The sequence below is a fragment of the Triticum urartu genome, chromosome 3 (assembly GCF_003073215.2).
Source record: "Triticum urartu cultivar G1812 chromosome 3, Tu2.1, whole genome shotgun sequence".
Taxonomy (NCBI): Eukaryota; Viridiplantae; Streptophyta; class Magnoliopsida; order Poales; family Poaceae; genus Triticum; species Triticum urartu.
The window spans coordinates 690,375,416-690,402,068 of NC_053024.1; positions in this window are offsets into that span (position 1 = coordinate 690,375,416).

Consider the following 26,653-nt stretch of genomic DNA (forward strand, 5'->3'; position numbering starts at 1 on the left):
TTATTGGCCGACAGACCGGGCAGACGCTCAGGATTTAGTCCAACGATGCACCGGTTGCCAGCTATTTGCAAACCAAAGCCATATGCCACCCACCGCCCTCCAAACCATCCCCATTACTTGGCCCTTCGCGGTCTGGGGGCTTGACATGGTTGGACCCCTTAAAGGTGGAACCCACAAGGAAAAATACTTACTGGTCATGGTGGATAAGTTCACCAAATGGATAGAAGCCAAGCCTGTTAAGACGGCCGAATCCGGACCGGTGATAGACTTTATATCCTGGGTTGTACACCGTTACGGCGTCCCCCACAGCATCATCACTGATAACGTCACGAACTTCACGGCCGACGAGGTAAAACTCTGGTGCAAAAACATGGGCATCAAGCTCGATTATGCTTCCGTCTATCACCCACAAACTAACGGCCAGGTCGAACATGCAAATGGTCTTATCATGAGTGGCATCAAACCCAGATTAGTGCGGTCCCTCAAGGAATCTAACACGCACTGGGTAGAGGAGCTCGACTCCGTACTCTGGGGGCTGCGGACCACGCCGAATCGCACCACCGGATACACACCATTCTTTATGGTGTACGGCGCAGAGGCAGTTTTGCCTTGCAACATAATTCATGACGCACCTCGAGTGCGCATGTACGAAGAAAGAGAAGCCGAGCTCGATCGGTAGGATAGGTTGGACGCATTGGAGGAGGAGCGCGACGTGGCAAAAGCCCGTTCCGCATTCTATCAATAGCAGGCTCGAAGATACCAAAGCAAAGAAGTACGGGCCAAAAATTACAACGTTCGCGAATTAGTTCTACGACTACCGGACAAGAAAAAGGACAAACTCAAGCCCAAGTGGGAAGGTCCCTTCATAATTGACCAAGTCCTGACTGGTGGAGCGTACCGCCTACGGGATGCATCGGATAACCGACTCGAGCCGAACCCATGGAACGCAGCCCGTCTCCGAAGATTCTATGCCTAGCATCGGACTCTGTGTTCGTCTCCTTCCTCTGTCCATTCTTTATATTTTCTGTCTTACATTTCTCTTCTTCTCTCTCTCTCTCTTATAGCCTCTAAAGGCTCATAAAGTGACGCGCTATCCGCGCTCATTAAACCTGGGGTCTTCTTTAAACAGAAGCTTATTCATGCAGGCTTCATGCCTAACACATGTGTCACACTTCCGCATGTACCTTTTATTCACCATTATATGCATCGATATGACTTAAGTTTTGGCCAAGCTGGGTTGCCTGGCTCCTGTGCTTACCCCTACGTTCCCGATTGTTCGGCTAGGTGGTAAAGGGAGCACCTCTGCGATTGTTACTGCCGGGTCATCTGGACGTGTACCTCAGACTGGGTGAAGCCGAAAGCTAGCGTTCTTAAGGGAATATTCGGTCGGTGAACTAAAGATGATCTTCTTTTTTTATCTATACGCCCCCAGATGTTTTTCCTGCGTTTCTTTTCGCAACATGGAAATGCACCTTAGGGCATGCCTCCCAGGGAAAGGAACCCCTAACGGAACTATTCTCCCTGGAAGATGTTTCTTACTAACCATGTAATATAACATACCTAGTCGGGCACTTGTCTGTTCACGCCCTAATGACCCCTACGCCTGGTCTCCATGCATTCCCCGGTTCCTATATAACCGCATGGGAATTCGGACACACTCTGGACCGTCAGGTCCCGAGGCTGAAGCGAAAAGGTCGGCCATGACAAATGATCTACAATCCGGCTAGAAGGCATTATAAATGTCAATTAAATTACATAGTCATTTCGACTGGTTGTATCCCTCTTCAATACCATCTAACAGGCTGTCTAATTCACAATCCTGCTGGGAATACTTTGCGGCCAACTCTACTTGGCCGTATACTAAGCTTACAGGTTTCTCCTTCCCATCGGGCCCTACAGGACCGACCTCGGCCATGTGGTTGGGGTCAGCCTTTGCGTACCGCGTCTTCACCATGGCCCAGGCCTCCCTAGCGCCTTGACGGCAGGCTGATATCTTCCACAATCGGAAGCGCCGTCGTGCTCCCTTTAGCTTCTCCGCAAGCTCTCCAAGCCCTTCAGGCATGGAGATGGATGGCCACAGGGCCTGGGCAATGCCTCGCATCACCTGCCGAACTCGATCGAGCAGTTGCGAGAGCTCGGGAAGAAGGTCACCCGTAGAACCGGGCATCTCCTCTGCAGGACGACCTGTTAGCACACCTACAGACATTGCTCTGTTAGTCGACTTCCCCACCGAACTTTCTTTCAAAAGGTTCGTTCAAGCACTTACTAAATATGCCGCGCCGAAGCCGCTGATTCTCCTTCACGGAGTCTGACAGCTAGGCACGAACATCTTTCAGCTCGACGCCCAGCCTGGTGTTGGCATCTTGGAGAACGTTCTTCTCCCCCATCACCTTCAATAGCACCCTCTCACCAGCTAGGCGTAGGAGGTGTTGCCTTTCCGGATTCAATCCGGCACCATCCGCAATTTCATTTGTCAGATTTGCACCAAAGCCGTGCTTCGCAAAATACTTATCTTTAGAAGTGTATATTACCAGAGGGGGTCTCTTTAGGCTCCCCTGCCGTGGCTAGTGCAGCCTCCAGTTGGGCTTTGCACTCTTCCAGCTCCTTGGACAGTAGGGAATTCTTTTCTGTAAGAACCTGCATATCAAATGGTCCTTAAATAAGTTATTCTAACTGTTTCAAGTCTCGGGGGCTACTACTATATATATATTTACCAAAATTTTCTTACCCATATGTCTTTTGAGCGGCACGGAGGTGCGCATCTCCCGAGTTGAAGGCATCTAACGCCCCTTGAGAGAAACAAGCGTCGCGAAGAATTGTCCGGCGACGCCTGTGGTTCATGGCACTCTCCACCTCAGAGTTGGTGGCAGACAACCCGTCCACATCGTCCGTCGGAGGAGCGTCTGGCGCGCGCCTTTCGTTCGCCTCCGCTTCCGGACCAGGCTTTGGAGCCTGGCTGGTGGAGGCACGATTGGTAGCCTCTCCGGGTATAGTCCGGTGAGGTCTCTTTGTCCTGAAGAGAGCGCGAGTGTCAATGTGCCTCGAAGGTATAACACCTGGGATAAGGGGGCGCGCCATACCTTTGCGCTGATGCCTCGGTCCGGACTGCACTTCTTTTCGGCCCATGGGGCCCCACGGCCCCTCGTTGGCTTGTCACCGCAGGTTCGGCCTTCGTCCTTAAAAACCTCCCCTGCAAAGTTCGGTTGCAATCAGGAAACTAAACACGAGTGGGCGGACACCTATTCGGGGTACTGGGACTTCGATCTCAGGTACCTGGGGCGTCAGGATTAGCCCTAGGTAATCGGCCATAATGGCCACCAGGCGTTGTCCTCGCTCAATTGATGGAACACTCCATCAATCAGGTCCACAGATATGTCCGGATCCTCTTGAGAGGCCAGGTCGAGGGACCGTCCTGGGTCCTCGGGTTGTGGAGGAGGGCTGCTTATTTCCTTAACAGCCCAGCGCAGTTCCTGCGTCAAAGTCGCCAGACTGAATATTTAACGATGGGAATACAAAACGGATGGACAAGTAAATACGGCCGCTTACCCAGCTCGGGGGATTGTGCATGGAGAATCCACCCTGAGGGTTGACGTGGAGAAATTCCTCCTCTTCTCCCTTATACAAAGTGGACAAGATCTGTAGTAGAGCGGCAGCTGAATCCGGCCCCTTACGACCGTAACGGGTGGCGTCGTCGTCCCCGTTGAAGTCCCACATGGGGTGGCTTCTATACTGAAGCGGCTGCACCCCCCGCATAATGCATTTGGCCATAACCCCGATCATGGTTAGTCCAGAATGGGCTAACAATCTTATTCGGCCCATCAGGTAAATGATGTCCCTGTCACTTTCCCTCTGAGGGCTCCGTGAGCGCCAGCTTAGGCACTTCTTTAAGGGAGCACTGTTGAATTCAGGGAGGCCGATCCGGATAGGATCCGGCAGCGGGACGTCTTCTATATAGAACCATTCCGAGGGCCAGTCTTCGGACGCCTTCTTTGGGGTTTCGGACAGATATCTGGTCCCGGCGATGCGCCACACTTCGGCTCCGCCCACCTGATACATTAACCCCTTCTTGGAATGGGGCACGGGGCAAAATAGCTCCTTCCACAGTCTGAAATGAGCTTCAACACCCAAGAACAGCTCGCAGAGGGCTACAAAGCCCGCGATATGCAATACTGAGGCAGGCGTGAGATGATGTAGCTGGAGGCCGTAGAACTCCAGCAGCCCCCGGAGAAATGGGTGGATTGGAAATCCGAGCCCCCTTATTAAGTAAGGGACGAGGCACACCCGCTCCCCTTTGGAGGGATTAGGGGCGTTCTCTTCTTGCTCTCCGCCGTTGTAGACGGCAAGACCGGCTTGAACCGGGACCATATAGGCCGGGGGGAGAAATCCCTTGGTCTGGAGCGTCACTAGCTCGCTATGTGGGGTGGAACATCTCTCCCAATATCTAGGCTTAGGGCTGGAAGGGCGAGGGGAGGAGTTGCGACGGCTGGCCATGGTGGAATGGACCTTTGTCGGATGTGCTCTGATGAACACTCACGGATGGGAGAAGGTGTGGATTGGATCTAAATCCTCGTCCCCTTCAATAGGGCAGCTCATTCATGCGGCTAGGGTTGTGAATGTAAAAACACTCAGACTTCTCATATTCGTTTGACACGTGGGAAGCGGCCATTATTGGGCGTAGAAGCCAAGGAGCGCAACATCTACAAGAAACCGTACTTTATTCAAATAGGTACACGGAATTTGGAGGAGAACCCGCCTTGCAATGCCGAAGAAAATCTGCGCGCCGAACTCATCGTCATTGAAGCATGGTTCGGGGGCTACTGAGGGAGTCCTGGATTAGGGGGTGTTCGGATAGCCGGACTATACCTTCAGCCGAACTCCTGGACTAAGAAGATACAAGATTGAAGACTCCATCCCGTGTCCGAAAGGGACTTTCCGTGGCATGGAAGGCAAGCTTGGCGATACGGATATGAAGATCTCCTACCATTGTAACCGACTCCATGTAACCCTAACCCTATCCGGTGTCTATACAAACCGGAGGGTTTTAGTCCGTAGGACAACATACACATCAACAATCATACCATAGGCTAGCTTCTAGGGTTTAGCCTCCTCGATCTCGTGGTAGATCTACTCTTGTACTACCCAAATCATCAATATTAATCAAGCAAGACGTAGGGTTTTACCTCCATCGAGAGGGCCCGAACCTGGGTAAAACTTCGTGTCCCTTGTCTCCTGTTACCATCTGGCCTAGACGCACAGTTCGGGAACCCCTACCCGAGATCCGCCGGTTTTGACATCGACAAAAGCCCTTTCCCAAAGAGCGCTACAGCTATTCATGTATAGAAGTAGCGTGGGACAACAGGCGCTACTGCTATACGTTAGCTGTAGCTGTAGCGCCTTATTAGTAGCGTCGGCACCTGCGCTACTGTGAAGCCCAAAACCCTCGCTGCTGCTAGGCTTTTCCCTAGTAGTGGGAGGAAAATACTTAGAGATAAAAGTATCTTTGCATTCGTTCCATGAATCAAGACTATTCTTAGGCAAAGACAAAAACGAAGCTTTAGCACGATCTCTAAGCGAAAAGGGAAATAGTTTCAATTTAACGACATCATTATTGACATCTTTTTTCTTTTGCATATCACATAGATCAACGAAGCTATTCAGATGAGTAGCAGCATCTTCGCTAGGAAGGCCGGCAAATTGATCTTTCATAACAAGATTCAACAAAGCAGTATTAATTTCGCAAGATTCAGCATCAGTAAGAGGAGCAATCGGAGTGCTAAGGAAATCATTATTATTGGTATTCGTGAAGTCACATAATTTGGTAGTATCTCGAGCCATCACGACAAACAAGCAATCTAACACACGAGCAAACAAAAAGCAAGTGGACAAAAAGAGAAAATATAGAGGGACGATAGAGAGAGAGGGCAAATAAAACGGCAAGGGTGAATTGGGGGAGAGGAAAACGAGAGGCAAATGGCAAATAATGTAATGCGACAGATAGGGATTTTGATGAGTACTTGGTATATTGACTTTTTGCGTAGACTCCCCGGCAACGGCGCCAGAAGTCCTTCTTGCCACGTCTTGAGCTTGCATTGGTTTTCCCCGAAGAGGAAGGGATGATGCAGCAGAGTAGCGTAAGTATCCCTCGTACCTGAATAGCTACGTTGAGCAATTGAGAACCAAGGTATCAATCCAGTAGGAGCCCACGCTCAAGTCCCTCGTACCTGCACAAAGCGATAGCTACTCGCAACCAACACGATTAGGGGTTGTCAAGCCCTTCACGGTCACTTATGAGAGTGAGATCTGATAGATAGAATATTTTTGGTATTTTTGGTATAAATATGCAAAGTAAAAAGTAAAGGCAAAGTAAATATCGAAACAATATAAAAGTGATGGAGATTGATATGATGAGAATAGACCCGGGGGCCATAGGTTTCACTAGTGGCTTCGCTCAAGAGCATAAGTATTCTACGGTGGGTGAACAAATTACTGTTGAGCAATTGATAGAACTGTGCATAATTATGAGAATATCTAGGCATGATCATGTATATAGGCATCACGTCCGTGACAAGTAGACCGAAACGATTCTGCATCTACTACTATTACTCCACTCATCGACCGCTATCCAGCATGCATCTAGAGTATTAAGTTAAAAAAAGAGTAACGCTTTAAGCAAGATGACATGATGTAGAGAGATAAATTCATGCAATATGAAATAAAGCCCATCTTGTTATCCTCGATGGCAACAATACAATACGTGCCTTGCTGCCCCTTCTGTCACTGGGTAAGGACACCGCAAGATTGAAAAGCTAAGCACTTCTCCCATGGCAAGAACTACCATTCTAGTTGGCCAAACCAAACGGATAATTCGAAGAGACTTGCAAAGATAACCAATCATGCATAAAAGAATTCAGAGAAGATTCAAATATTGTTCATAGATAGACTTGATCATAAACCCACAATTCATCGGTCTCAACAAACACACCGCAAAAAGAAGATTACATCGAATAGATCTCCACAACAGAGGGGAGAACTTTGTATTGAGATTCAAAGAGAGCGAAGAAGCCATCCAGCTACTAACTATGGACCCAAAGGTCTGAGGTAAACTACTCACACTTCATCAGAGAGGCTATGATGATGTAGAAGCCTTCCGTGATGACGACCCTCTTCCGGCGGAGCTCCGGAATAGGCCCCAAGATGGGATCTCATGGATACAGAAAGTTGCAGCAGTGGAATTAGGTTTTTGGCTCCTGTTCTGATCGTTTGGGGGTACGTGTGTATATATAGGAGGAAGGAGTACGTCGGTGGAGCACCGAGGGGCCCACGAGGCAGGGGGCGCGCCCTAGGGGGCGCGCCACCCACCCTTGTGACCTCCTCTTTGATCGCTTGCAGTAGGGTCCAAGTCTCCTGGATCACGTTCGGTGAGAAAATCACGTTTCCGAAAATTTTATTCCGTTTGGACTCCGTTTGATATTCTTTTTATCCGAAACACTGAAATAGGCAAAAAAACAGCAATTCTGGGCTGGGCCTCCGGTTAATAGGTTAGTCCCAAAAATAATATAAAAGTGGAAAATAAAGCCAATATAGTCCAAAACAGTAGATAATATAGCATGGAGCAATCAAAAATTATAGATACGTTGGAGACATATCACTAATCACATGACAACACGCAAATAATATCCTAGTAGTTAATATCCGCATGCACTTAATATACTTCCAAATTAACGTGCATTGCACGTACACACTGACTAGTGCTACTAGTACGTGAAACTGGTGTCGTGACTTGTGAACACGTCCAGATATGGTCAACGGCAACATCGCCCGCGAGTTCTTCCTGTTTGCCCATGCGTCTAAACGCGGAAGGGGAGGAGAGAGAGAGAGCACAAATAGAACCCACTAGTAAGTGAAGGCGAATAGTACTAAAAATAATATTACATGTTATCCATTAATTAGGCTGTGGTAATATAAAAACATTATGTGAACAAAGGGGGTACAACAAACATTGCTATTCTATGTATGTTGCCTATTGACGTGCGGCTTGAAGGCCCGGTCGCATGTTCGATCCTCGTCCTTTATTTTTTAATTTGTATATGGGTCCAAATTTGTTTCATGACATGTGGGCCCCTCGGCATGTAGTTTGTAGCACTTTAATTTGTGGGTCGAAATTTTTTCCATTCCAAGTGGACTATCGGTGTGTAGTTTTGTAGCTTATTTATAATAATTAAAGAGAAAAACATAGTTTTTTGAATAATACCATGGTGCGACATTGAAGGCGAGAAAGGACGTGCGAGAGAGCGATGACCGAACCAGAGGGAAATTAACTAGGGGAGTTTCGTGGGTTGCAACGGTGTTTGGAGTAGTTGTGGGCCGAATGCTACGAACATATAATCTAAACCGACCGGAATAAATGCCTACACAAATTAATCCAAGGTTGGAGTGCCCCTCGCAATGTAAATAGCTCCGGCTTTGCAAGGGGTGGAGAGGTAGTAGCTTCAACGTGTGGAAGATGCAGTGTGAGAAAGAGAGGTCAATCGAGAGACATATAGATAGAGAGACAAAGTGAGTGTGGTCCGACATTCATTGAACAAATATATATGCTCTCGAGAGTGATACGTCTTTGTCGTATCTACTTTTCCAAACACTTTTTCCTTTGTTTTGGACTCTAACTTGCATGATTTGAATGGAACTAACCCGGACTGACGTTGTTTTCAGCAGAATTACCATGGTGTTATTTCTGTGCAGGAGCAAACGTTCTCGGAATGACCTGAAACTTCACGGAGCCACTTTTCAGAAAATAAGAAAAATACCTGCAAAAGATAAAGGCCAGGGGGCCCACCACCTGTCCACGAGGGTGGGGGGCGCGCCTGCCCCCCTAGGGCACGCCCCCTACCTCATGGGAAATCCAAGAGAAGAAATCATCGCGGTTTACGATACGGAGCCACCGCCAAGCCCTAAAACCTCTCGGGAGGGCTGATCTGGAGTCCGTTCGGGGCTCCGAAGAGGGGAATCCGTCGCCATCGTCATCATCAACCATCCTCCATCACCAATTTCATGATGCTCATCGCCGTGCGTGAGTAATTCCATCGTAGGCTTGCTGGACGGTGATGGGTTGGATGGGATCTATCATGTAATCGAGTTAGTTTTGTTAGTGTTTGATCCCTGGTGTCCACTATGTTCTGAGATTGATGTTGCTATGACTTTGCTATGCTTAATTCTTGTCACTAGGGACCGAGTGCCATGATTTCAGATCTGAACAAATTATGTTTTCATCAATATATGAGTGTTCTTGATCCTATCTTGCAAGTATATAGTCATCTATTATGTGTTATGATCCGTTAACCCCGAAGTGACAATAATCGGGATACTTACCGGTGATGACCGTAGTTTGAGGAGTTCATGTATTCACTATGTGTTAATGCTTTGTTCCGGTTCTCTATTAAAAGGAGGCCTTAATATCCCTTAGTTTCCGTAAGGACCCCACTGCCACGGGAGGGTAGGACAAAAGATGTCATGCAAGTTCTTTTCCATAAGCACGTATGACTATATTCGGAATACATGCCTACATTATAACAATGAACTGGAGCTTGTTCTGTGCCACCCTAGGTTCTGACTATTACATGTTGAACTGCATCCGGCATAATTCTCAATCACCGATCCATTGCCTATGAGATTTCCATATATTGTTCTTCGCTTATTTACTTTCCCGTTGCTATTGCTATCATTACTACAAAATACCAAAAACATTGCTTTTACTATTGTTACCTTTTTCTACCGTTACCAATGCTATCATATTACCTTGCTACTAAACACTTTGCTGCAGATATTAAGTTTCCAGGTGTGGTTGAATTGACAACTCAGCTGCTAATACTTGAGAGTATTCTTTGGCTCCCCTTGTGTCGAATCAATAAATTTGGGTTGAATACTTTACCCTTGAAAACTATTGCGATCCCCTATACTTGCGGGTTATCAAGACTATTTTCTAGCGCCGTTGCCGAGGAGCATAGCTCTATTCTTTGAGTCACTTGGGATATATATCTGCTTATCATTATGAAGAACTTGAAAGATCCAAAAACCAATATCTATCCCTCAACTACGAGGGGAGGTAAGGAACTGCCATCTAGCTCTGCACTTGATTCACCTTCTGTTATGAGTATGTTTGCGACACCTACACCTGCTTCTGCTATTCGTTCTGATATGTCGCATGTTATTGATGATGCCACTTCTGCTATGCATGTTACTTATGATGAAACTACCTCTATGCCTGATGCTACTGTGCCACTTAGTGATTTTCTTGATGAACAACTTGCTAGGGCTAGAGAAATTGGAAATATTGAATCTGATGATACTGATGAAAGTGATGATGAAGAATCACTTGTTATTCCTAAGGGTTATCTTTTTGATCAAGAAGCTTCTTTAGCTATTTTAGCTTGCAAAAATAGAAATGAACTCAAAAGGTTATTAGCTAAATGGAGTAATCAATCTCTAAATGCTAGAATGAAACCTGACCCTGCTTTTGCTACTTCACCTATCTTTGTTACTCATAAGGATTATGAATTCTCTGTTGATCCTGATATAATTACTTTGGTTGAATCTGATCCTTTTCATGGTTATGAATCTGAAACTGTTGTGGCACATCTTACTAAATTGTATCATATAGCCACCCTGTTCACTGAAGATGAGAGAACTCGTTACTTTTATATCCTTAAAATATTTCCGTTCTCATTAAAAGGTGATGCTAAGATATGGTTTAATTCTCTTGATCCTGGTTTTGTGCGTAGTCCCCAGGATATGATTTATTACTTCTCTGCTCAATATTTCCCTGCTCATAAGAAACAAGCTGCTTTAAGGGATATATATAATTTTGTGAAAATTGAAGAATAGAGTCTCCCACAAGCTTGGGGGAGGCTTCTCCAATTACTTAATGCTTTGCCTGATCATCCTCTTAAGAAAAATAAAATACTTGATATCTTTTATAATGGACTAACAGATGCCTCCAGAGATTACCTGGATAGTTGTGCTGTTTCTGTTTTCAGGGAAAGAACACTGGATGAAGCTGAAATTCTATTGAATAATATGTTGACAAATGAAAATAATTGGACACCTTCGGAGCCAATTCCTGAGCCTATTCCTAAACCAACTCCGAAGAAGAGGGGTATTCTATTTCTCAGTCCTGAAGATATGCAAGAGGCAAAGAAATCTATGAAAGAAAAAGGTATTAAAGCTAAAGATGTTAAGAATTTACCTCCTATTGAAGAAATACATGGTCTTAATTTACCGCATGTTGAAGAAACATATAATCTTAATCCTTTACCTATTGAAGAAACTCATGGTCTTGATAACCCGACACAGGTAGTAAAGGTAAATTCTCTCTATAGATATGATAAAGCTGAAATCCCATTTACTAAATTTGCTAGCCCATGCTTAGATGAGTTTGATAAATTTATGGCTAAGCAAGAAGATTTTAATGTTTATTTTGGTAGACAATTGAAATACAATTCAAATATGCTTGAACACTTGGGTGATTATATGTCTAATGTTAAAGGTGAACTTAAACTTATGAGTAAACATGCTTCTATGGTTACCACTCAAGTAGAAAAAGTACCTAAAGCTCAAAATGATTTGCTCAATGAATAGAATAGTAAACATAATGATAATGTTGTTAGAGTGGCTACTAGAACTGGTAGAATGACTCAGGAACCTTTGTATCCTGAAGGCCACCCTAAGAGCATTGAGCAAGATTCTCATAGACATAACATAGATGTACCTAGTTCTTCTAAAAAGAAGAAAAAAATGATAGGACTTTGCATGCTTCTAGTGATCCTATTGCTGAAACACGTGAGAATCCAAATGATATTTCTATTTTTTATGCTGAAACTCAATCTTGTAATGAACCTGAAACTAGTGATAATGCTAATAATAATTTTCATGATGATGCTCAACCTAGTAATGATAATGATATAGAAATTGAACCTGCTGTTGATCTTGATAACCCACAATCAAAGAATCAACGTTATGATAAGAAAGACTTTGTTGCTAGGAAACATGGTAAAGAAAGAGAGCCTGGGGTTCAGAAACCCATGCCTTTTCCTCCCAAACCATCCAAGAAATAGGATGATGAGGATTTTGAGCGCTTTGCTGAAATGATTAGATCTATCTTTTTGCGTATGCGATTAACTGATATACTCAAAACCAATCCTTATGCTAAGTACATGAAATATATTATTACAAATAAAAGAAAGATACCGAAAGCTGAAATTTCTACCATGCTTGCTAATTATACTTTTAAGGGTGGAATACCAAAGAAACTTGAGATCCTGGAGTACCCACTATACCATGCTCCATTAAAAGAAACTATGTTAAAACTGCTTTATGTGATCTTGAAGCCGGTGTTAGTGTTATGCCTCTCTCTTTATATCTTAGACTTGATTTGAATAAGTTGACACCTACTGAATTATCTTTGCAAATGGCTGATAAATCAACTACTATACTTGTCGGTATTTGTGAGGATGTGCCTATTGTAGTTGCAAACGTTACTATTTTAACGGACTTTGTTATTCTTGATAGTCCCAAGGACGACAGTATGTCTATTATTCTTGGAAGACCCTTTTTGAATACTGCAGGGGCTGTTATTGATTGCACTAAAGGCAATGTCACTTTTCATGTTAATGGTAATGAGCACACGGTACACTTTCCGAGGAAACAACCTCAAGTTCATAGTATCAACTCTATTGGAAAAATGCCATCGATTATATTTGGAGGTTTTGAATTTCCTCTTCCTACTGTCAAGAAGAAATATGATATGATATTCTTATTACTGGGGATGTGCATATCCCCGTTGAGGTAACATAGTGTTATTCGAAATTTCTCTAGTTCCATGTTATTCGGAATGAGTTCGTTAACAAGACTTGATCAACCTTGTTAGTGGATTCCTTTTGATGATCATGAGATGGATGAAACTAGAAGGCACAACTTTCTGTACCCTCCTTTTACTTTCTGTTATTTATATTAAATAAACTAAAAACAAATATTTTTCTGTCTGTTATCTAATTATCTATGCAATATAAAAATACCTCGAAAATAAAAGTTCTCCAAATGCCATGAAATTTAAATATGATTTTTCTAGAATATTTGAGAATATTTGGTACTGAGAACATAGCAGGGGGGTCAACCACCTGCCCACGAGGGTGGAGGGCGCGCCCTACCCCCTGGGCGCACCCCCTGCCTCGTGGGCCCATGGTGGCCCTCCTCCACTTATCCTTTCACCCATACACTCCTTCTTCCTCTCACAAACACGAATATCTAGCTCAAGCACGAGTTCTAGCTCACTTTGCCGCCATTTTCGATCTCCTTGCTCAAAGCACCTCTCACAAAACTGCTTGGGGGAGATTGTTCCTTGGTATGTGACTCCTCCATTGCTCCAATTAGTTTTTTGTTCTAGTGCTTTATTCATTGCAAAATTATGCTGCTTAGGTGACCCTATTCTTGAGCTTGCATGTCAAATTTATATGGTCAAAAGTAGTTTTGATGCATGATATAGGCTCTATGCACTTGTAGGAGTAGTTGCTATCAATATTATTGAGTTTGGTTTACTTTTATTTTGAAGTTACTAAAAATTTCAGAATTTTTCAGAAAAAGATGAGGAGACTTTTGAGGGGCTCATCGAGCCAAAGCTCGAAGGAAAAGGCACCAAAGCCTAAGTATAATCTGCCTCGCACCGCGGAGATTCGGGCGTGTGAATGGCCTTCTGATGATTTCTTGCGAGCGGCTGGGATTTATGAAGATTTTCATGAATTGGCTAAAAATGCAGGCCTCACCACTTTCCTCCACGACCAATGTGATCAGTATCTCTTACTCACAAATTCCTTTGTGCAAAACTTTCATTTCCATTCTAGGAGCTCACCACCTACGGTGGAGTTTCATTTAGATGATGAGCATAACGAGATGTCACTTTATGATTTTTGTCGGGTTTGTTTAGTCCCTTTTGAGGGCAAGACAGAAGAACCACATCACAATGATGTGGAGGGGTTCATTGATACTACCATTGTAGGGGAAACAAGGAAGGTTTCCGATGCACGAATCAATAGCATACATTTTCCTGTTTTACGTTACTTTGCATTATTTGCTAGTCTTTGTTTAATTGGTCGCGGAAACTGTGGAAACCTTAGTATCCCTGATATTATTATTTTGCTCCATGGTTTATACGGTGATAACTCTGTTATGGGCGGCATTATTGCCAAACGGTTAAGTCCGAACTATACAAAGGGCCCCATATTTGGAGGCATCTATGCTTCACGCCTAGTTGCACATTTTAACATACCTATTAGGCATTATGAGAAGGAAGAAAAAGTGCTGCCTCGTGTTTATCTAGATTATAAAAGTATGGTGGCACATGATTTTATTGTTAAGAATAGGGAAGGAGAGCTTAAATATCAATTGTTCTTTAATAAACACCATCCTGAGACTATTACCCTGCCTGCTCCTTCTTTGTTTGATTTATCTGTAGGCACGTACCTTGTTCCATTGAAGGCTATTCACGCCTACCGGAACCCTGCACCAGCTGAGGAGCCAGAGCCGGAACCACAAATTGATCCTTCACGACAGTCTAATTATCAGTGGGATCCGGAGATGATTGTCAGCCTGTGGCAATCGGAGTCTTCCTCTCCTTCTTCTCTATACGACCCCAACTATTATTATGGATATCCGTCAGGCCAGCCGTGGCCATAGACCAACTTAGGCCAAAAGCCTAAGCTTGGGGGAGTATGTATTTCCCACCGACATTACATTTATGTTCACACACTCATTGCTAGATGTCGGTGCTCATACTTTTTCATTGTATCATCCATGCTAGTTTATTTTCCTTTTTATGCTTTCTTCTTGTGTGTTTAATAAACCTTAAGAAAAACCAAAAAATTTAGTTCTAGCTTTTAATTAATTTACTTTCCACGCTTGTAGTAGTAATTAAAAAGAAAACCCAAAAAGATTTCATGTTCTTCTTTTGCTTGTTGGGAGCTTTCCTGTGTAAATAGTTTTATTACTTTTCTTTTCTTTGGGGGTCGATAGGAGAAGACCATAATTAAATTGTTGAAGTGGCTCTTATATGCATTATTGTTGATCTGACAAAAGAGCCCATATTGCCTTGTCTTCTCTTGTTTATTGAATGCTTGCAGATCCCAGCTTAGTCCAATGCACGTGCACTATTATTATTATCCACATCGTTCGGTCGTGCAAGTGAAATGCAATAATGATGATTATATGATGAACTTCTTGAGATGAGGAAAGCTTGTATGAACTCGACCTATTTTTTTGTAAATATGATTAGTTCATCGTTCCTGATTCAGCCTATTATGAATAAACATGTTTGCAATGACAACTAGAGATCATAGTTTCTTATGCCATGCTCGATTAGCTATGAGTTATAATGGTTTACCTTGCGTGCCAACATGCTATTAAAATGGTTATGATGTGGTATGATAGGGTGGTATCCTCCTCTAAATGATTTAAGTGACTTGACTTGGCACATGTTCACGCATGTAGTTGAAACAAAATCAACATAGCCTTCACGATATTTATGTTCATGGTGGATTATATCCTACTCATGCTTGCATTCGGTGTTGATTAATTTTAATGCATGTTCATGACTGTTGTCGCTCCCTAGTTGGTCGCTTCCCAGTCTTTTGCTAGCCTTCATCTGTACTAAGAGGGAGTACAGCTTGTGCATCCAAACTCCTTAAAGCCCAAAGTTATTCCACATGAGTCCACTATACCTACCTATATACGGTATCTACCTGCCGTTCCAAGTAAATTTTTATGTTCCAAACTCTAAACCTTCAAATAAATATCATGTTTTGTATGCTCGAATAGCTCATGTATCAACTAGGGCTGTCCGTATCTTCCATGTTAGGCGGGTTATTCTCAAGAGGAGTGGACTCCGCTCCTCACTCACGAGATAAATGGCTGGTCACTGGGATGCCCAGTCCCATGCTTTATGCAAACTAAATCAAAATAATTCTAAACACTTTTTCCCTTGTTTTGGACTCTAACTTGCATGATTTGAATGGAATTAACCCGGACTGACGCTGTTTTCAGCAGAATTACCATGGTGTTATTTATGTGCAGGAGCAAACATTCTCGGAATGACCTGAAACTTCACGGAGCCACTTTTCAGAAAATAAGAAAAATACCTGCAAAAGATGAAGGCCAAGGGGCCCACCACCTCTCCACGAGGGTGGGGGGCGCGCCCCCCTACCTCGTGGGCCCCTGTTGACTCTCCGACTCCAACTCCAACTCCATATATTGAGTTTTGAGGAGAAAAAAAATCAGAGAGAAGAAATCATCGCGTTTTACGATACGGAGCCGCCGCCAAGCCCTAAAACCTCTCGGGAGGGCTGATCTGGAGTCCGTTCGGGGCTCCGGAGAGGGGAATCCGTCGCCATCATCATCATCAACCATCCTCCATCACCAATTTCATGATGCTCACCACCGTGTGTGAGTAATTCCATTGTAGGCTTGCTGGACGGTGATGGGTTGGATGGGATCTATCATGTAATCTAGTTAGTTTTGTTAGGGTTTGATCCCTAGTGTCCACTATGTTCTGAGATTGATGTTGCTATGACTTTGCTATGCTTAATGCTTGTCACTAGGGCCCGAGTGCCATGATTTCAGATCTGAACCTATTATGTTTTCATCAATATATGAGTGTTCTTGATCCTATCTTGCAAGTCTATAGTCACCTATTATGTGTTATGATCCGTTAACCCCGAAGTGACAATAATCGGGATACTTACCGGTGATGACCATAGTTTGAGGAGTTCATGTATTCACTATGTGTTAATGCTTTGTTCCGGTTCTCTATTAAAAGGAGGCCTTAATATCCCTTAGTTTCCGTAAGGACCCCACTGCCACGGGAGGGTAGGACAAAAGATGTCATGCAAGTTCTTTTCCATAAGCATGTATGACTATATTTGGAATACATGCCTACATTATATCAATGAACTGGAGCTTGTTCTGTGCCACCCTAAGTTATGACTATTACATGTTGAACTGCATCCGGCATAATTCTCAATCACCGATCCATTGCCTATGAGATTTCCATATATTGTTCTTCGCTTATTTACTTTCCCGTTGCTATTGCTATCATCACTACAAAATACCAAAAACATTGCTTTTACTATTGTTACCTTTTTCTACCGTTACCAATGCTATCATATTACCTTGCTACTAAACACTTTGCTGCAGATATTAAGTTTCCAGGTGTGGTTGAATTGACAACTCAGCTGCTAATACTTGAGAGTATTCTTTGGCTCCCCTTGTGTCGAATCAATAAATTTGGGTTGAATACTTTACCCTCGAAAACTGTTGCGATCCCCTATACTTGCGGGTTATCAGAGAGATATTGTCCGATTGAGCTTTTTAGCAAGGGTGAGGGTTGTAAGATAGAGCTTGAGAGATGATCCAGTCACAGACGTGTAGATATATTTTGTGCGTGGGAGGAAGCAAGGTCAACCGATCACATAGGGTCGCCGTGCGATCAAAAGAGTGAGACGGGTTGTAGAGAGTGACCTAGATAGACGATGTGCATGAGAGAGTATACAATGTGAATAGGTCGAATTGGGCTGAAACATGGTGATATATCGTTTTTGTCCGAGAAAGAGTGATGTCAATCGAGACATACGGAGAGAGAGAGAGAGCGAGTGTGGCCCGCCGTGAGGAAGAAAGAGTGAGACAGTCTCGAGGGAGTAACCTAGATATACAACGTGCGTGCGTGCGCACGAGAGGTTGGGGGGCTAGATAGGCAATGCATGTATTTAGCGTGAGAGGGTGAGAGGGAGAGGGGGGAGAGAGAGAGCTCAGCATGGGGTGCAATGGCGGGTGTGTGAGGTAAATATATTTGGTAACAGAGTGGAAAAAGGGGTTGTGTAGTTGAGAGACTTACAGATCGAAACATGGAGAGAAAGAATGAACATGTGTTGGAAACCGATAGCTTCCTAAGGTGGTTAGGAGAGGAAGATTGACCGATACAGGAAGTATGTAGCGTTTGTGCGGGGGGGGGGGGGGGCTATAAACAACATTTGAATGTACATAGTATGAGACTTAATATCGATGTTTCAATTTGGTGTACATTGTAATATTTGAACCGAGGACCAGGCATACGGGTAATTATTTCAAATTCATGCCATACTAAGTTTGGAAAAGTTGACATTGACTCAGTTTGTTGTGCTATTTTGTAGGTCATATGTTTGAATCCATCCAAAAGTTTTCTCACTACCATGGTGTTCATCATATACATTTGAATTTGTATTAAAAAAGTAGCATGGATACAGTGAAATGAGAAATCCACGTTAGAATTGGAGATCGCTACGTGACACAAACTCTAATTCAAATAACTAACTACGTGACACACACTCTAATTCAAATAACTAATTATGTGACACACACTCTAATCCACGTTAGCGTGGGTACCGTTTCGATTTTTTTTCAAATAACTCCTCATTAATTAATTTATAGTACTCCCTCTGTTTACTTTTATAAGACCTTGAAGACATTTCAGACAATGTGCAAAACAATTCATTTTAAGTTGTCTGAAACGATTTACAAAAGTGAACGGATGGATTATCTCGTTTCGAATAACTAATTATTGCAAGGAAAACATGGGCATGGTAATAGATACAGATTCGTTTGCAAATGAAAGAAGATTCGTTTGCATTCTCAAATGTAGGCGCACCAGGCAAACCAGGGTCGTGTCGGGTTGGACGCTGCTTCGGTGCCTTAAAGGCAACTGCCTTTGGGTCACTGACATGTGGGCCAGCCACCTGTTGGCCCACATGTCATGGACACAAAGGCAGGTGCCTTAAGGCACCTGAAGCATAGTCATGTCAGGGTGGTCGCGTGTGTCGGACGGACGCGTAGCACCCAGCCACCCACCCCCCCCCCCTAAAAGGACGACGACAATATAAGTTCGTGCTTCGACGTTTCGGATTGAAATATCTGGCGGCTCCAATTCCAGCCCTGCAAAATCTCTCTTCTCCACCATCCCCTTCCGCGCCCAGATTTCTCAAATCCCTAATTCGCCTACAACCCTCGAATCGCCCCTTGTCTCGTCTCTTTGCCCACCGTTCCCCACCTCTGTGTCGGACGACGATGACGAAGACGACGACCGCGCTTCACCACCGCACCGAAGCTACCTCATCTACGCCCTCGTCCACCGCATCGAGAGGTCCACCGACAACGTCGTCCGCCACAGACACCGAGTTCCACCTCATTAGGTGCGCTTCACCGACGCCGTCTCCCAGCTCACCGGGGCTACTTCACCGAGCACATCATCGCACCTCCGCCCCCCGAGGCCGTTGGGGCTTCACCAACGGTCTTGTCCACCGCATCGTAGCGCTCCGCTGCCACTCAAGATCTGCATCCGTGCATGGCCAGCTGACGCCAGCGCATCACCCTCAACGGCTCTGAAGTGACCCGCACTCTAGCTAGGCGAGCATGCCCAAACGTCGGCATGAACTAGGTATCCACACATCACTCCCTTGTGCACTGTTCCGACGATGTTTGGATATCCTTTCACTGCTCTCTTAGCTTACACGCCTATGCAACTCTGACTTTAACTCTTATTTCTTCTGGAGATATCATCTAAAACAAGAAAATCCATTTTTTTAGCGAAGCATGACGGCGCTACGGGATCTGGTACACATCCAGCACACCCGTATAACCTTGTAAGTATCTATCCTCCGGTACAACATCAAGGTCGATTCCTCTTATTTGATCAACCATTCGCCGTTTCAAAAATGCAGAGGGGGATGCAAGGAGCACAAGGCCTGCATATCCAAGAAAGTGGTAACATGGACTTGTACATGAAACATCCCAAGCGCAAATAGAGCTGCAGTGAGCCTGTACAACGAGCTAGCGTAAGTCCCTGCATTTCATTTAATTCGTATTGGCATCCGTGTATGATTTGTGTGCAGTGGCTGATCCACGAATTCAAGTTACCAGGGGCGAACATTTAACTTAAAAAATACGAAGGCACTTGCACTCCGGAAATCAACATAACTTGAGAAATGTGAAGCTACATGCACTTTGAAAACCAGCTAATGATCCAAAGTAGTTTAGATTATAAACACTAAATGATGCAAGCACCAAAAAACACAAAATGCAACATAGTGTACAAGGACTACAAACATGGTCTGTACCTGCTTGAATTATTCGTTCTCTGGCTGAAAATATGGAAGTGTAATTGCACGTATAACTAGTGCGCAAACTAGATATCAATACATCTATCTTGAACAATTATGCCAATAGTTTCAAACAATAGATTAGAAAAGTATTTATGCTATGTTGTCATGATACGGGGACTTTCTGGTAGATGGCCTCGATGTTTCCTCAAGCTATGAAAATGCACTATAATTTTCTTGTCATCAATGCCTACAAATCTCTGTCTCTCTCAACATAGTAGATCATCATTAGACACTAAATCCTTCAATAATGAGCTTGCAAAATGCATGCATTAGATCCCTCATTAGACACTATATGTTCATCACCAGGAGCATGTAAAATGTTTGCATCAAATCCTTCATTAGCAGTCTGTTCATTAGACACTTCCGGCTAAAGAACAACATGAGCTTGTATGTTTGCACCGGAAGCTTGATTAGATACATCAGATTCAGTCAGTTCAGTATTGATTGGGGGATTTATAAAATAAGTAGAAATTGGTTTCATTTTCTCATAGATTCCCTACATACAAGCAATTTTACAACACCGTCGGGTTTAACTATTGGCCAGAAATTGAAGAGTTGAATTAGATATAATCAGGGATGTGATGTACCTGCTCATTGCGCATGCTACTCGTGCAAGCTGTGACTGTCCGTTTGCGCAAGCTCGATGCCATGCCCGTGCTGCCGCCGCTGCCTCCCACGCAGGCTACACCCAGGGTTGGATCTTCATCTTCTTGTCCTTCCATTCGCTTCAAGCCCGGCGACCGCCATCCAACGAGGGCGCAAGGAAGTGATATGTCGGTCTGTCTAGCGGCGGCTAGGTTAGGAGCGAACCAGACTAGAGGCTGGAGTGAATGAATTGGCATTTTTCCTGCTGTCGGTCGATATGGGAGGCGCTCGTTTGGGCCGTGAGCCTGCTATAGGGCCTGTCTTGCACTTATGTTATTGGCCCATCCAAATTGAAACATTTTTCTTCATTTTTTACATTGCCTGCTCGTGCGTTGGGACGAACAAAACTAGTGTGGGCCAACTTGGACGACTCAAACTAGGTGCACACTTTCCAGCCACCTGAGGCGGCCGCCCATACCAGCCCCTATGCTGGCGTCGCCCCTTTTTGCGTGTATGATTGGATAGTGAAAAATATTCCAGTGGAGCTTTTGATTTACCAACATACTGGTTGAACTGCTTGTTTCTATTAACTGAGTTCGCCAATAATGTGAAGGATGCCAGTCTTTTCATCCTATTGTAGATTGCTTAGATCTCGATATGCCAAAAGTAATCGCATGAAATATACAGTAAAAGCCAGTGTGATGTGTTTGGCTACAACTAGTCTGACTACACGTCCTCATATAACATATCAAGGATGCACCATCTTACCAGATTAACCATTCGACTTACCTATGCAGTGTGGGAAGAAAGAAGTATCGGGACTGCGTATCCAAGCAATTGATGCCATGGACTCCTTCTGTGACGCCCCCGATTTAATCGTACACTAATCATACACGCAAACGTGTACGATCAAGATCAGGGACTCACGGGAAGATATCACAACACAACTCTACAAATAAAATAAGTCATACAAGCATCATATTACAAGCCAGGGGCCTCGAGGGCTCGAATACAAGAGCTCGATCATAGACGAGTCAGCGGAAGCAACAATATCTGAGTACAGACATAAGTTAAACAAGTTTTCCTGAAGAAGGCTAGCACAAACTGGGATACAGATCGAAAGAGGCGCAGGCCTCCTGCCTGGGATCCTCCTAACTACTCCTGGTCGTCGTCAGCGGGCATCACGTAGTAGTAGGCACCTCCGGTGTAGTAGGAGTCGTCGTCGTCGACGGTGGCGTCTGGATCCTGGGCTCCAACATCTGGTTGCGACAACCAGGTAGAAGGGATAGGGGGAAAAGAGGGAGAAAGCAACCGTGAGTACTCATCCAAAGTACTCGCAAGCAAGGAGCTACACTACATATGCATGGGTAAATGTGTAAAGGGCCATATTGGTGGACTGAACTGCAGGTAGCCAGAATAGGAGGGGGGATAGCTAACCCTGTCGAAGACTACGCTTCTGGCCACCTCCATCTTATAGCATGTAGAAGAGAGTAGACTGAAGTCCTCCAAGTAGCATCGGATAGCATAATCCTAACCGATGATCCTCCCCTCGTCGCCCTGTGGGAGAGCGATCACCGGCTGTATCTGGCACTTGGAAGGGTGTGTTTTATTAAGTATCCGGTTCTAGTTGTCATAAGGTCAAGGTACAACTCCAAGTCGTCCTGTTACCGAAGATCACGGCTATTCGAATAGATTAACTTCCCTGTATGGGTGCACCACATAACCCAACACGCTCGATCCCATTTGGCCGGACACACTTTCCTGGGTCATGCCCGGCCTCGGAAGATCAACACGTCGCAGCCCCACCTAGGCACAACAGAGAGGCCAGCACGCTAATGTAAACCTAAGCGCACAGGGGTCTGGGCCCATCGCCCATAGCACACCTGCACGTTGCGTACGCGGCCGGGGAGCAGACCTAGCAACCTCCATTACAAAGGAAGTCACATTACGCGGTCCAACCCGGCGCGCGCCGCTCAGTCGCTGGCGTCACGAAGTGCTTCGGCTGATACCACGATGTCGAGTCCCCATAACTGTCCCCGCGTAGATGGTTAGTGCGTATAGGCCAGTAGCCAGACTCAGATCAAATACCAAGATCTCGTTAAACGTGTTAAGTATCCGCGAACATCGACCAGGGCCAGGCCCACCTCTCTCCTAGGTGGTCTCAACCTGCCCTGTCGCTCCGCCTCAAAGTAACCGTCGGGGGCCGTCGGGAACCCAGGCCCACCTCTACCGGGATGGAGCCACCTGCCCCTTCAGCCCCCATCTCCGAACAGTATGATAAGTAATATAACTATGTAAAGTATATAGTATATGCCCATGATCACCTCCCGAAGTGATCACGGCCCAGTAGTGTAGCATGGCGGACGGACAAGAGTGTAGGGCCACTGATGGAACACTAGCATCCTATACTAAGCAGTAGGATAGCAGGTAATGGTAACAACAGCAGTAGCAAGGACAGGCTATGCATCAGGATAGGAATAACGGAAGCAGTAACATGCTACACTACTCTAATGCAAGCAGTATAGAGAAGAGTAGGCGATATCTGGTGATCAAAGGGGGGGCTTGCCTGGTTGCTCTGGCAAGAGAGAGGGGTCGTCAACTCCGTAGTCGTACTGGGTAGCAGCGGCGTCGGTCTTGGTGTCTAGCGAGAGAAGAGGGGGAAGAAACAATAAATATTCAAGCAAGCAGATGCATAGCGATGCACGACATGACAAGTATCGGTGCTAGAGGTGCCCTAACGCGGTATGAGGTGATACCGGTGAAGGGGGGGGAACATCTGGGAAAGTATCCCCGGTGTTTCTCGTTTTCGGGCAGAGGAGCCGGAGGGGGAAAGTTGCGAGTTTGATATGTTAGGGGTGCGTGGCGGACGAACGGGTTGCGTATCTGGGTTCGTCTCGTCGTTCTGAGCAACTTTCATGTTGAAAATAATTTAATCCGAGTTACGGATTAAAAGATATGATTTTCTAAAGATTTTATTAATTTCTAGAATTTAATTAATTATTTAATTTAATTCGAAATTTGGTTTTATGACATCAGCATGATGTCATGCTGACGTCAGCAGTCAACAGAGTTGACTGGTCAACCTGACCAGTGCGTCCCACTGGTTAGTGACACATTTTAATTAGACATATTAATTAACCTAATTAGTATTAATTAGGGGGGTGGGCCCCACTGTCATTGACTGATTAACTAAAATAGATTAACTAGTTTAATTGGTAATTAGGTTAATCTAATCAGAATTAGTTAAGTTAATTAATTTAATTAATTAATTAATTGATTAATTAATATTTTTATTATTTTCTTTTAATCTTTCTTTTTGAAACGTTCTGGGCTGGGCCCCGTTTGGCAGTGGCCCAGAGGGGCGATGCGGTTTACAGGCGCTAGCGGGCGCCAGGTCCCGGGCGTCGCCCGAGCGAGGGGGGAAGCGAGGCAAGGCCAGTGGCAAACGCCGGCGAGGAGCGTGGCGCAGGGAGCGGCGCAGCGCGCGGCCAGACGGGGATGGGTAAGGCGAAGGCCATGGCAGAGCTGGGCGGTCGTGGCGACGCGCCAGCCGTGGCCGCGAGCGGTGAAGGCACGGGTCGCGGCAGAGGCAAGGCCACGGCGGGGCCGGGAAGCAGCGGGCGGGCGCTGGCTGCACGGGGTGTGGGCGAGGCACAGGCGTGACCCTGGGCCAGTATGCGGTAGGAGCCGCGGTTCGGGGCAAGTGGCGTGGGCGGAGCACGGCCACGGTGGCCTTGGGCGCAGGAAGGTGGTGTGGAGCGGCGAGCACGACGAGCGTGGCACAGCCGGGTGGCCGCGGACGCGCAGCGACGGGCGTGGCGAGAAAGGGCGATGGTGGCGGACGGGCGTGGTGCGAGGAACGAGATAGAGACAGGGGAAAGCGGGGATGGAGGGCGCGCTCACCGGGCCCTGTAGGCGTGCAACAGCGTGCTCGGGGAGGGCTCGACGGTGGCATGCGCCGGCTATGCGGACGGCGTCCTCGGGCGCGAGTAGATCCGTCGAGGGAGAGGGAGAGGGGAGCGCGAGATGGCGGAGCCGTCAAGGGCGACGTCAGAGCCGGCGAGGTGGTCCCGAGCGGCGGCGAGCGTTGGGCGTCGGGGTCGACAGGATCGGGGCCGATCCCGATCCAGATCGGTGGGGGAGAAGGGATCGTGGGGGGGGGGGGGAAGGGGGGGGGGGTTAGGGTTTCGGTCGTGCTGACCGGGGGGTTGTAGGCTAGGGCGCTGGGTGGGCCGGCCCATTCGGGCGGCTGGGGCCAGCTGGGGCACTTGGCCCAGCGGAACAGGGGGGTTCTGTTTTCCCCTCTCTTTTTTTTGTTTCTTTGTTTGTTTTGTTTTACTTTTTTTTGTTTTAATTTTATTTCCTAATTTGTTTTAGTTTGGTAAAATATCCGATTAGCACCTAACATAGTAACATTAATTATACCACTGCCACAACAATTTTGGCACCTAGCTAAATAGCTTAGTATTTTGTAAAATATATTAGGAGTATAACTAATTGTTTTTGCTGTTGTTTTAATCACCTTAGGGTATTTAATTATTTTATAAAGATGTTGTTTCTCCACCAATAATATCCATGATTTATTTGTCACATTAAGAACATTTTAGTTTTGACTTTCGATAACTTTAATTGTTTGACTTGACTTTAAATTTGAAATTGAACGAGATTTGAATCATCGCAAGATTAACAACAGTAATCGTGGTGACGTGGCATCATTAGCAGAGGTTTACTGTAGCGTAACTATCCGGGCGTCACACCTTCGTACAGCCTTGTAAGCGAAAAAGAAGTTGCAGTGTGCCTGTACAAAGAACTAGCGTAAGTTCAGTTACCTGCTTCTCTGAATTTTAGTTAGCCACTTATTGCAAAATTGTTCAATTACGTTGCCTGGCTTAATTTAGTTTGCTACTGATTACATAATGGCACAGCCTGTTAATCATATTGTAGACTGCGCCTATCTATGTGTTTGAGACTAACTATTAAGAATTACCTGTTTGCCTTAACTTAAATATCTACTTGTTTGTTTAACTGCTTTGTTGCTGCAACAGCGGGTTACAATGATGTTAATAACTACTTTTCCATCCAATTGAAACTCTTTAATTCCTTGTTTGTTTAACTGGTTTGCTGTTATAACTCCCAGTTGAGATGTTTTGCTAACTTCAACTTTTCTGAATCCAATCGGAACTTTAATGGCAAAACAGGTTAGCCCAAGATCAAAGAGCGAGGTCCCCATGGACGTTGCATCATCCCACAGCAGTGGCACCGGCCCAATCGTGCATTATGAATTGCCAACTGCTGATGCTCTAGAGGCTAAACTAGTGGTAGAAAGAGATTCTGCTTCTGCACTTAGAGATGAGTTGACATGTTGAGGAAGCAAACAGCACAATCACAAGCAGTACTCAAGACAACCATTAAATATTTGGTGGATTTCAAAATGAAGCAAGCTGAGACTGACCAGATTGTTAAGGTCCTGAAGGAAAAAAGGAAATTAAATTCCTACTTGGTAAATCATAAGTGAAATGCTCTTTCGATAGTTGAATAACCTTTGTGTTGTCTGTTCATGTAATCAATCAAACCATTTGTTTTAGAGATCATGTAATAATTGTTTTTTTGTTTTTTGGTTTGTAATTTTATTTGAGCACAAGTCTGTATTAATTGATAAGACTCAGAGACATTTCATTTGGATTGTTGTGCTAGACCTACAAATATGCCAATCGGGCTGAATGTGCATTTAGCAATAGTAGTAGTATAGATTGACCATAAGTGGCACGCATCGGAAAGGGCCAAGATGCTGGCTAAAAAAGGATGCTGTTGTAGCAAAAAAAAGTACAACGGCCTCGCTT